Source organism: Zingiber officinale, chromosome 11A, assembly GCF_018446385.1.
Source record: "Zingiber officinale cultivar Zhangliang chromosome 11A, Zo_v1.1, whole genome shotgun sequence".
NCBI lineage: Eukaryota > Viridiplantae > Streptophyta > Magnoliopsida > Zingiberales > Zingiberaceae > Zingiber > Zingiber officinale.
Genome location: NC_056006.1, coordinates 51,281,834 through 51,294,696, shown reverse-complemented (window position 1 = coordinate 51,294,696; position 12,863 = coordinate 51,281,834). Strand labels below are relative to the sequence as shown.

The window sequence follows — 12,863 nt, the reverse complement described above, 5'->3', positions numbered from 1 at the left end:
CTAGCCACTAGGATTGATAAGCAGCAATGAGATACCATTAATTGGAGCATTTTCCTGAATGTTGGTGAAGACTCTCACTGCAAGATAAAGAAAAAGTATACTGTGTATAAAAGTTCCACAATAGAACATGAGCAATAGCACAAGAACTATCAAGAAGTTGAGGTTTTGGTAGTCCATGAGATTCTCAGTGAACATTATTTTCTAGACTGAATAAATATCTGTTGATCTTTAAATCTTCACACACACTAGTTTGCAGTAAGATGCATTTGGTAAAAGGTTGACAAAATCACAGTTGCTAAGTAATTGCCCCACATGAATTAAATGAAAGATGACACAAAAGAATTAAATGGTTAAATCTCTTTTCAAGAATCACTTGGGAGAACATACCTATAGAGCTAGCAAAATTCATAAAACATGTCAAGAAGTTCAACTCTCCAGTACTTTTATTCTGCACAAATTCACGTGAAATGTAATGGTCTTGAGAACTGAATGAAGCCCCATCAAATGTACATTAGATGTTATCATAAATTACTAAGTGAACTGCAACCTCAGCAGTTTTTCAGTCATTTTGTTATAAGCAATTGCATGCAGCTTTAGGAAATGTTTGCAAGAGAAAGCAAAACTGTGTTATGTTTACAATCTTCATTATGTTGCTTGGTTACCTGTGAAAAAACTCTACAGTCAGCTATTGGAATCAAATTATTCAATAAAGTAATTTAAAAGTTCAAAATATATTTAAAAAAACTCTATGTTACATATGAAGAAAATAGATAATAAGCATGCTAACTTCATGCTAATTGCATCATAATCAATAAGATCCTCATGGTAATTTCCAATAAAATAGCAATATCAAATATTACCTTGACAGTCCTTTTGTTGTACTTTTCAATTCCCTCCAAATCACCAGTCTGCAAACAACAAATGTAACCAACTAAGATAGCAAAGGAAATTCTAGCACACTAAAGAGTCCCAATAAAGGTACTTGTAATGTACAAGCAATGACCTCAATTGCTGTGTTTCGATCGTTTGTTGCATCTTCCCTCTTTGAATATCTAAAGAACAAAATAAGCTTAAAGATTATCATTATCTTGCAACAAAAAAAAAAGGAGGGGGACAATAACAAAACTGTAAAGACTAGCCTTTTGGCAAGTTCTTGTTTCTTCAGCTCTAGAGGTTGACCGTCAAATACATATCTGGCATCAAAAAGATAATAATAAAATATGGTGGCTGAATGAAAAACAAAATGATATTTAGACATGCAAATGGACTTACACTGGCTCAATACCTACTTCTAATAATCTAATAGTTCGATTGAACATCCCTTCATGCCTTTTTAAAAAAAACACTTGTATCTCAACTAAAACCTGACATCCTTATATTAACAAAAAATTATCAATGAATAATGCACATTTAATCAAAGCATTCTGGTAATCCTTGAGCAACGAATCGATCCACTTCCCTATCAATCCAATCGGGATGGTTGCATCTGCGACCACTGCTGCAACAATAGGCGGGGCGGCTACGACAATGGAAACTATCGAGCAAATCAAGAAGGTGGTCAATGTGGCCACGAAGATGATGCTCGAGACTTTCCTCCAGGCCTTGATGGATTTGAGCTTCTTGTCAAGCTTGTTCTTTCTCATCTGCATTTTTTCGAGCATCTAGAGTTGCTGGTGGTGGATGGATCGGAAAGCCTTGAAGAACTCTTCTGTGAAGGGATCACCGACCGCCTTGAAGCGCCTAAGCTCCGTCAGAGTATGAGAGTTCCTCGCATTGTCGCCTTTGTGGTCCTCCTCCTCCTCGGCGAAGCGCTGCATCGCGACTTGGAGGATGAGTTGGTTGTTGCGAGCTTTAGTGAGGCACTTTTCGAGGATAGTGCAGAAGTTAAGTGTTGGATCGTGAATTTCGATAGAGGGGGGGTGAATATCGATAAAAATTTTCAAGTACAAGTACGCAGCGGAAAACAGAAAGAGAGAGCACGGCTAACAAAGTCAATTTACTTGGTTCGGAGCCTTTGGCGACTCCTACTCCAAGGCCCGCACACAAGGGTGCTTTCAATGGGCAATTCACTAGCAATTCGAAAAAATATTGCAAACTAAGTACAGGAATGCCACTAAAAAATTAAAGCAATACCGACAGAGAAATAAACTAAGAGAAGTGCGTTGTCGGAGCTTCGCAGCGTCGCAGAAGCACAGGAGAGCAGATTCTGAGTTATTGCTGGAGCTTCAGCCTTGACCCTCCTTATATAGGAGGTTCAGGGCGCCTAGAACCTTTAGGGAGCCTCGACCATGATGTAGCCGAACCAACCAGTGAACTCTGTTGGTGCAACCTTAGGTCAAGGTTGACCTGGTTGACCAGACTCGAGTTGACTTGACTCGAGTTGTGTTTTGATGTTTGACGAGTTATGTTTGACAATGTTTGTACCTTGATGTTTTACAAGGATACAAGCTTGGGAGATTGTGGGTGCAACCCGTGGTCAAGGTTGACCTGGTTGACCCGAGGTGAGTTGACCTGACTCGGAAAAGTCCAAGCAGGGAGTTTGGCCTGGTGAAAAGTCCAAGCAGGGAGCTTGGCACGGGAAAAGTCCAAGTATGGAAACTTGGCACATGGGAAGTTGGAGAGGGCTCGGTAGCTCGTTCTCCGGACTGTGGTCAGAGAGGGCTCGGTAGCTCGTTCTCTGGACCGGATGTGGAAAGTCCTGGTGAGTGAAGCCAGGCAGACGGAAAAGTCCTGGTGAGTGAAACCAGGCAGTTGGAAAGTCCTGGTGAGTGAAGCCAGGCAGTGGGAAAGTCCTGGTGAGTGAAGCCAGGCAGTGGGAAAGTCCTGGTGAGTGAAGCCAGGCAGTTGTGAAAGTCCTGGTGAGTGAAGCCGGGCAAGGGAAAATCTAGATGGATCAAGAGTGATCGGACATCTGGTGTTGAGAAGGTCAAGTAGGTCAAGGGAGTGACCGGATACTTGACACGAAGAGAAAAGTCCAAGTGGGTCAAAGGGATTGACCAGACACTTGGTGGGGAGTCTTAGCAGGTCAAGGGAGTGACCGGATGCTAAGCATGATGTACCAACAGGTCAAGGTTGACCGGATGTTGGTTTGGAAGGTTTGGGACTTGGTTTGGGCAAAAACCAAGCTCTGGATCGATCGGGGACCGATCCGTGTCTGGACGATCGATGCGGTGACCGATCGGTAATCAACAGAATGCTTACGTGGATTATCGATCGATCGAAGGCCGATCGAAGCAACGAGAAGAAGAGAAAGGCGATCGGTCGAAGGACCGATCGGACCCCCTGACCGATCAGGACATAGCGATCGGTCAGCTGCTGATCGGTCTCTAAGACCGATCAGGACCTGTGGACCGATCGGGATGAGCTGATCGGTCCACATCTAACATGCGTAGCAGCGGCTAGTTCTTCATTGTCTTCTTGGCGGTATAAAGGGTCGAGACTGCCACTAAAAGTTCTTCTTCTTCCTTCACATTGCGAAGTCTTTGTTGTGTGAGCTTTGTTGAGCTCCTCCTTGTCGAAGCTTCGCGTGAGCTTCATTCCACGACTGGATCAGCTGCTGCTGAGTTGCTTGTTGCATCTGTCCGTGAAGTTGCTACTTCATCCGGGACCCCAGTCGACGAGAAGGCAAGCTACTGTGTTTACATTCCTGTTGTATTTTGTTCTTGCTATTCTCTTGTACTCTTAGCTTGCTGTTGCAAGTGATTATGGCGAGGTTTCTCCACCCACAAGGAGTTTGATTTAGCCGGTTTTCCGGGGACTCATCCACCGACGGATTGATAGGCTTCGTCCACCTTACGGACACGCCGAGGAGTAGGAGTTTCATCTCCGAACCTCGTTACATCCTTGCGTAGAGGTTTGATTTCTTCTCCTATTTTCTTTCTGCATTTAGTTTCCGCTGCGCTAACCCTAGTTTGTAGAAAGAAACGCGAGTAATTGGGGTCGGCTATTCACACCCCCCCTCTCTAGCCGTGACCAACGATCCTAACAAGTGGTATCAGAGCAAAGGTTTGCTTTTCATCGGATTAACACCCGGGGAGCACAAGCTAGAGGATGGATCTGCTCGGAGAAGATGTCACCATTCCACCCTTCTACGAATGCGGTGACTTCGCGTATTAGAAGGTAAGGATGAAGTACTTTCTTATGACTAACATAATGAATTGGTTTTGTGTACAAGAAGGTTTTACTCCTCCGGTGGATAAGGAAGGAAAACCTCTTGAGAAGAAGGAGTGGACCAGAGAACAAATTCACAAATCCGAAATCAACGAAGAGGTAACGAGAATAATTGAATTTTCATTGCCTACTAACATCTTGTGTAAGATAGGTTACAACAATGCCAAGGAATTATGGGATAACTTGGCCAAGTACCATGAGGAGAGCTCCACTTCAAATCATGAAGAGGAGACAAGTGAGTCATTAAGTAGCTCACATCATGGAGGAGAGGAATTAGAAGTTGAGGGTTACTCAACATCTAAGGATGAAAAGGAGGAGAGTTCTTCTTCAAGTTCGGAGCAAGAAGAAGAAGCTTCTACCTCCGAAAGGGATGAAGAAGAGAGCTCGCATCCACCCTCAACCCTAGGTAACTCAAGCAATTTAAGTTCAATTAAATTACACATTATGTGCTTTGAGTGTAGGGAACATGGACATTACAAGAGTAAGTGTCCAAAGAGGGTAAGAAAGACTCCACCGGCGCCAAAGGTCAAGGAAGCCGGAGTCCCGAAACGCAAGGGCAAGGAGCACATCGTGTGCTTCCAATGCAAGCAAAGGGGACACTATAGGAGCCATTGTCCGAGGGGGAGGCAACCTCACAAGGGCAAGAGACCGGGCACATCGATAGGGGGAGCTAAGGCAAACCCTAAGGTAACCTCTAAGGTTCATTTTTGCAATTCTAATAAAATGCATGCTAGGAATTTTATTGCACTTGTCGATAATAACAAGCATGATAACCTTAGGAATCAATACATGTGCTTAGGAGCTAAACATGTGAGTCTAGATAAGGATAATTCTAGAAAGGCTAACCCTAGGATCAACCCATCTAAGGCTAAGGATAACCTAGGTAGGAATCCTAAATCAACTAGACATATGCCTAAGAATACCTCAAGGAAGAGTGATAAATCAAAAATTGAGGTATTAGAGAAGGAGAATCAAGTCTTGAAGTCAAGACTTGATACTTTGGAAAAGACTCTTAAGAACATGGAGAAGTCATCCCTAGGGTTTAAGGGTCAAAAACCAATGTCCAAGGACAAGAAAGGTATGGGTCACAAACCTAAGTCCCAAGTGGTCAAGCCCACCTATCATGATGTTCCATTCGATTATGGAACAAAACCTAGGGCTAGGAAGACCACCAAGGTCACAAGGGGAGTCACCCCTAGAGTTGATCTTGATGAGTCCCAAATGACCAAGGCTTCAAAGCCTAGGAGGGTCATTAGGAGGGTTGCTAGGGAAGTCATCCCTAGTGAATATTTAGTGAACCCAATGAGCTCACATAGATATTGGGTTCTTAGGAGCATCTTCTCTATCCCATAGATGGGTTAGAGAGTGTCAACTCCAATTAGAAGGGTAGTTAACCCAACTTTGAGGAAATTGACACTCAAGGAGCATTTTCAAGGTTTTGATAACCTTTGAAAATGAAAAAGAATTATTATTTACTCCTTGAAGAGTAAATTGTGCCATATTTGAAAAATATCGATTTTAATATTATTTGACACAACTTAAGAAAACCTAGAGAAATACCATAATTGGGATTTTGGTTTTCTCTTAGGGATATATGGGCAATCTAGGGTTAGATTTTAAGTTAGATTTTAAGGCTAAGGATACTTAGATAGGGAATTTAGGTATTTTACTTGTGCTAACTTGCCATGATTGGTTGCCATATTCCATGCCATGACATCATATTTTATTATCATTTGAAATGTCATGATAATGCTTAGGCTAGTTTATATGTCATGCTTTATTTAGGTTTTCAAACTTTATGCCATGACATCATGACATTGGCACATGTTTTTACTTATGATATCATTATATGCCATGTCATCATCTCTTGCATTATAATCAATGAAATTAATTTGAGGACAAACATATAATTTGATATTGAGATCAAATTGGTGTTTAGAAAATGCATGAGAACTTAGCCTAAGTTGACCTTAACCCATATCTCACATCAAATTGACTTGAATGTGGTTTGATACACCTTAGATGTGTGTGAGATATTAGGATCATGAGTTAGGATCAAGGTGCATTGTCCTTGTACCTAGATGACCCTAATTCAAGAAATTAAGGATCATAGGGAAAGCTTGTGTACAAGTCATGTACATCTAGCCCTAAGATTATGGTCCTAAATTCAAATGGTTTTAAAAGCATTTTAAAATTGATTTGAAAAACCTTGATGAAGCTTTCCTAGTGATAGCATTCATCATTGAACATTGTGATACAAAGTTGAGTTAAACTTGAACTATTTCAAAGTTTTTGAACTTTGTATCAAGATTGAAAAATGGAAGTTATTTTCATAGAAAACTATTTTTCCATGATAGTATATGTTATGAGGAATGTATCCTCAAAATTTCACAATTTTTCGAATTTTCTGGAATTTTCTAGGAGTTTCTGAATTTCGGGAAGGAAATTTCAGAAATCTGCCTATCAGAGTCTGGATCGGTCTGGGGACCGATCCAGGTAAGTCCTGATCGGTCTGTGGACCGATCCAGTGAAGCATGGATCGGTCTGCAGACCGATCCAGTAAGAACCAGAGAGCTTGGTGCGATCTGGTGAAGGCCTGATCGGTCACCGTGACCGATCCATGGAAGACCTGATCGGTCTGGTGACCGATCAGGGCGTGCCAGTTTCGACTGTGCTGTCTGAAATTTCTGAAATTTCAGCAATGAAGTTGGTGTTTTGGAGTTCTAAAGGTTTGAAACTCTCCAAGACATTGTTGGTGCAATGGTCAAGGGGGAGTTGACCTTTAGGGGGAGTTTTACCTATTAGAGGGGAGTTGACTTTTAGGGGGAGTTTTTACTCCTAAAGACTTGAGTGATATGGGATTATCACTAAGTTAATTGTTGACCTTAGTGTCAAGGGGGAAATTAAGAGTTTCAATGAAAGGTATGGGACTTTCATTAGGAAGAAATTCTTGACCTTGATTCACTCTTTTTGATGTGTGTCAAAAAGGGGGAGAGTGTAGGTTTGGGGAGAATGTTCAAGGAAGAACATTAGAAAACCTAAGTTAGGTTATCGGGCTAACCTAACTTGATTATGGGTTTGATTATGAGTTTTGTCAAACATCAAAAAGGGGGAGATTGTTGGTGCAACCTTAGGTCAAGGTTGACCTGGTTGACCAGACTCGAGTTGACTTGACTCGAGTTGTGTTTTGATGTTTGACGAGTTATGTTTGACAATGTTTGTACCTTGATGTTTTACAAGGATACAAGCTTGGGAGATTGTGGGTGCAACCCGTGGTCAAGGTTGACCTGGTTGACCCGAGGTGAGTTGACCTGACTCGGAAAAGTCCAAGCAGGGAGTTTGGCCTGGTGAAAAGTCCAAGCAGGGAGCTTGGCACGGGAAAAGTCCAAGTATGGAAACTTGGCACATGGGAAGTTGGAGAGGGCTCGGTAGCTCGTTCTCCGGACTGTGGTCAGAGAGGGCTCGGTAGCTCGTTCTCTGGACCGGATGTGGAAAGTCCTGGTGAGTGAAGCCAGGCAGACGGAAAAGTCCTGGTGAGTGAAACCAGGCAGTTGGAAAGTCCTGGTGAGTGAAGCCAAGCAGTGGGAAAGTCCTGGTGAGTGAAGCCAGGCAGTGGGAAAGTCTTGGTGAGTGAAGCCAGGCAGTTGTGAAAGTCCTGGTGAGTGAAGCCGGGCAAGGGAAAATCTAGATGGATCAAGGGTGATCGGACATCTGGTGTTGAGAAGGTCAAGTAGGTCAAGGGAGTGACCGGATACTTGACACGAAGAGAAAAGTCCAAGTGGGTCAAAGGGATTGACCGGACACTTGGTGGGGAGTCTTAGCAGGTCAAGGGAGTGACCGGATGCTAAGCATGATGTACCAACAGGTCAAGGTTGACTGGATGTTGGTCTGGAAGGTTTGGGACTTGGTTTGGGCAAAAACCAAGCTCTGGATCGATCTGGGGACCGATCCAGTGATACGGCTGATCGGTCTGGTGACCGATCAGTAATCAAACAGAATGCTTCTGTGGATTATCTGATCGGTCTGAAGACCGATCAGGAAGCAAACAGAAGAGAAGAAGGAGAAAGGTTGATCGGTCAAAGGGACCGATCAGACCCCTCCTGGACCGATCAGGACATAGCCTGATCGGTCCAGGCTTAGCCTGATCGGTCTCCAAGACCGATCGGGACCTGTGGACCGATCGGGATGAAGCTGATCGGTCCACATCTAACCGTTAACGTAGCAGCTAGTTCTTCATTGTCTTCTTCGCGGTATAAAGGGTGCTTGCTGCACAAAAGTTCTTCTTCTTCCTTCACATTGCGAAGTCTTTGTTGTGCTTGAGCTTTGTTGAGCTCCTCCTTGTCGAAGCTTGGCGTGAGCTTCATTCCACGATTGGATCAGCTGCTGCTGAGTTGCTTGTTGCATCTGTGAAGTTGCTACTTCATCCGGGACCCCAGTCGACGAGAAGGCAAGCTACTGTGTTTACATTCCTGTTGTATTTTGTTCTTGCTATTCTCTTGTACTCTTAGCTTGCTGTTGCAAGTGATTGTGGCGAGGTTTCTCCACCCACAAGGAGTTTGATTTAGCCGGTTTTCCGGGGACTCATCCACCGACGGATTGATAGGCTTCGTCCACCTTACGGACACGCCGAGGAGTAGGAGTTTCATCTCCGAACCTCGTTACATCCTTGCGTAGAGGTTTGATTTCTTCTCCTGTTTTCTTTCTGCATTTAGTTTCCGCTGCGCTAACCCTAGTTTGTAGAAAGAAACGCGAGTAATTGGGGTCGGCTATTCACACCCCCCCTCTCTAGCCGTGACCAACGATCCTAACAAACTCTACATGGCACAGCGACGTTGGGGATAAAATTCCGCCTCAAGGCGCCCGGGTACCTCCCGGGCGTCCGGACCCTGTTTTCCAGCAGATTCCTTCCTGTAAGAAAAATATTAGTCCGATGCACTCATATCTCCTGCAAAACAGATTATTCACACAGTTTATAATTCAAAATAGAAAGAGTATGACTTAGATTCCATCTTTCCGAGACCGGAGTCTAGTCACGATCTCGACTTAGAGTTTCGAAATGATTCTAAGTTGGATCAACGCCTAAGTTCCCTTCCCGGGAACGCGTCCTCATAGTCACTCCCCTCCAGTGACTTACCTTCACTTACCTTCTAGACGTCCGGTTAGCCCTTTGACCTGTCTAGACTTCGCGCTAGCTATCTGGTCAGCCTGTCGACCTAGCTGGACTTCGTGCTAAACGTCCGGTCAGTCCGTCGACCCGTTTGGACTTCGTGCCAACCATCCGATCGACCTGTTGACCTAGTTGGGCTTCGTGCCAGACATCCAGTCAACCAGTCAACCTGTCTGGGCTTCTCCTGCACACTTGGTCAGAGTGTTAGATCAACAACAAAACTAACTTAACCTATTTTGTCATTCATCAAAACCTAAGTTAGACCGTTAGTGCTAACCGCACCAATAATCCCCCCTTTTTGATGGAATGACAACTTGGTTAAGTTAGTGTAAAATACAAGTAAAACAAGAATTAACAGGTTTTTAAGTTAGTTTTTATTTTCAATTTGTTTTAGCTAACTTAACCACCTAACCCTCACCCTTTGGCATTCATCAAACATAAACATGGATCAAATAATCATAAATGCAAAAATATTGCAAAAAGAATGCAAACACAAATCAAATTGACTTAGGGGAGTTAGAAATTTTGCTTTAAAAGGTATCTCTTATCCTTTTCAAAATAGCTAAGAAACATAACTTAGAAAGAATAACTTTTCCAAAATAACTAAGTTTTGAAAAAATGATTAAATTAGAAAGATAACTAATTTAGTAACATATCTTAGTAGTAAGTTTGCAGATTAATTTTCATAAGATAATTATTGCTGTGAGATCTCGGAAAATTTAATTAATAGGGTTATTTGGAAAATAGCCTTATAGAATTTTTTCGAAATTTTTAAGAATTTTCTGGGAATTTTTCGGAGCTTGTACGGAGGGTTTTGAGGGGACGAATTAACGGGTTCAGATAAGGCATGTTTGGGATACCCATTTAAGTGAGAAAAAGATTTATTTATAAATCCCTTTAATTATTCCTTCTCCCTAACGCCGATTCCGATTTGCTTTCTCCCCGATCCCCTCTGCTCACGCGCCTCTTTCCTCTGCCAATTTCCTTTCTCTTCTCTGACGCCGACGACGCCACTAGGGGAAGTTATTACCGGCGGTTGAGCAGCTCATTTTTCCATCGATTGTGCTAGCTTGGAGGTCGCGGTTCCTTCCGGGTCATCGCCTTTGTGCGGGCAATCTCTCGGTGGAGTTGATAGGAGATTCGAACCCTAGCCTTCACCCTTTACCTTGCGGATCCGTGCCCTAGATCGTCGGGATTCGGAAGCCGGGAGCGTGCGTCGACGACAAAGGAAGGTTTCTTGAGCTTTTCCTCTCTTTCGATTACATCACTGATGTCTTTTGCTTCCTTCCACACGACGACAGGCTATGCCCTAGGTATAATGTGAAGGTAAGGGATCTTGTTTGGTTGATTGTTGAGGATTTTGTATGACGATTCTTGATCCTTCTTCACTGGATTCTCTCCGAACCGTGCCCGAGGTTCATCGCCAGTGCTTTCCCCTTCAGATCACTACTTCGTATGTGCAGATCTCTGATCTAGAAGGAAATCCTAGCCCTAGTCGTAACCTTCCTCTTCATCGTCGGCTTGGATCTACTGTTTTGAGTTCTAGCTTCCATTCTACACGCGGTAAGCATCCCTAGTTGTTTCCATTAGTGAGCTATTAGGGTATAATTGTTAGGTCATTGTTTGAATCTGTGATCTCATCTTAAACCGAACAGAAGGGAAGATCCAGTGAGGTGAGGTGAGGTTCTGTTCTTGCTGTGGAGTTGTTATTGGTTCGGCTCTACTTGTTCCAGCATCAACAGTAGCTGGAGGTAAGGTGTATGGTAATCGATTCATATTGTTGATGAATTAGGCATGTATTGGATTAGGAATATATTGGATTAATCCATGATTTGTTGATACATGATGTGTAGAATTGAAGTAGGGTTATGTTGATTGTGATTAGATTTAATTGTTTAGATTAATCTAATGGAATAATTAGGGTTAAGACAATTAACCCTAATCAACTATTAGATTTAATCTAAGTTTAGATTTCTAATCTATTGGTGATTAGAGATTAGGTAACTAACCCTAATTGACCGCTAGATTTAATTAGGTAGGTTATGATTGTGTTGATTAGGGTTTTACCCTAATTTAGTTTTAGGGATTTTATTTAGCTATTCATTTAATTTAGCTAAATAATACTGTTTGCTTGACACAGGACTCTGATTCGAGACGGGCGTCTCGACTTCGGATTTGGATTGTACCTTCTATTTGAGGCGGGTACCCTTTGACTTATCTTTTGATACTGTCTTATGATATGTATAGTTTATATATAATTACTAGTGGTAGATGGTAGATTTATTTCTTCCCTGGTCTTAGCTTAGTTGATACCTATCACATGCTTCTTCTGTTAGTTGCTTTACTTTAGAACTGGATGCTTTTATCTTTTGCCATGTGTATATATGTTCATAGAGATGGATATTTATGATGCTTATCTACACTTGATTAGTTGCTGGAGATACTTGTTATATGTTGTTGGATTTGCATTGTTTATATCATTGTTATACATATGCGTTTGTTTTATTGGCACCTACGCATATGGAGGAGGATATGTTCAGGTATGACATACTGTAGCCGCACGCACCATATCGCATGATTGCATGCTGGGCGATTGACGACTCCATTGTTGTTGAGCTCGTCGGCCGGCTACATGGACCTCTACACACGTGACCACTGCATGGGTAGTGGCACAGCACTTAGGGTGTGTATGGTAGGTTGCTCGGTGGTGCACCGTCGGGGTGCTCATGGGTAGCACGATACAGCGGGGTTGTAGCCGGGGTCCCTCTCCGTCATTGTGTACCGGGAGATGAGAGCATTGCGCTCCCTCACTATGTCTGAGGTAGGAGGATAGGTGTACTCCGACAGCATCCCGTCCACTCGGTCACTCATCAGGGGTAGTGACGGCAGAGTGCACGGTGTCACAGCCCTACCCACTCGGTCTCACTATTGTGTGTGAGATAGTTGACTGGCTGACAGGGGTGACCATGTCATATTGCATCATATGCACATATTGCATTTATTGTGATTGTTGCATATTGGATGATGCACTTGGGTGACTGCATATGATTGACATGCATACAGGATACATGTTTTGTAACGACCCGACTCCTGGGTACTAAGCTGTGAGCCGGATCGCTACATTAACTACTGAAGCTACTGTGCTGTACTGTGCGGAAACTGGGTAAAATAAAAATTTCACTAACTGACTATGTTGATCTGATAACTGATATACCCATGCTGTTATAAGGAAGGATTCAGGGCCCTTTCCGGTTGGTGTACATGTGCTAAGGAGGATACTTGACCTCCCATCTGAGCTAGGAACTCAAATCTAACTTCCCAGCTAGCTATTGATCGATACGGATCGATCAAACTTCTCGATGCAGCCTGTTTGGATCGGTTGCGGACCGATCCGGTGACTGAATCGTCGGCATGACCGATCCGGTGTGTCTGGATCGGTCTGCGGCCGATCGAGCACTGAAACGCCGGGATGCCCTACGTTCGATCTTGGATCGGTCGGACGACCGATCGGATATATCTGATAGCA

General features: G+C 43.2%; 1 pseudogene; it reads right to left on the bottom strand.

Annotated features, from left to right (window-relative positions):
• LOC122031390 overlaps window positions 1-12,863 on the bottom strand; it is a 29,019-nt pseudogene continuing 16,156 nt past the window's right edge.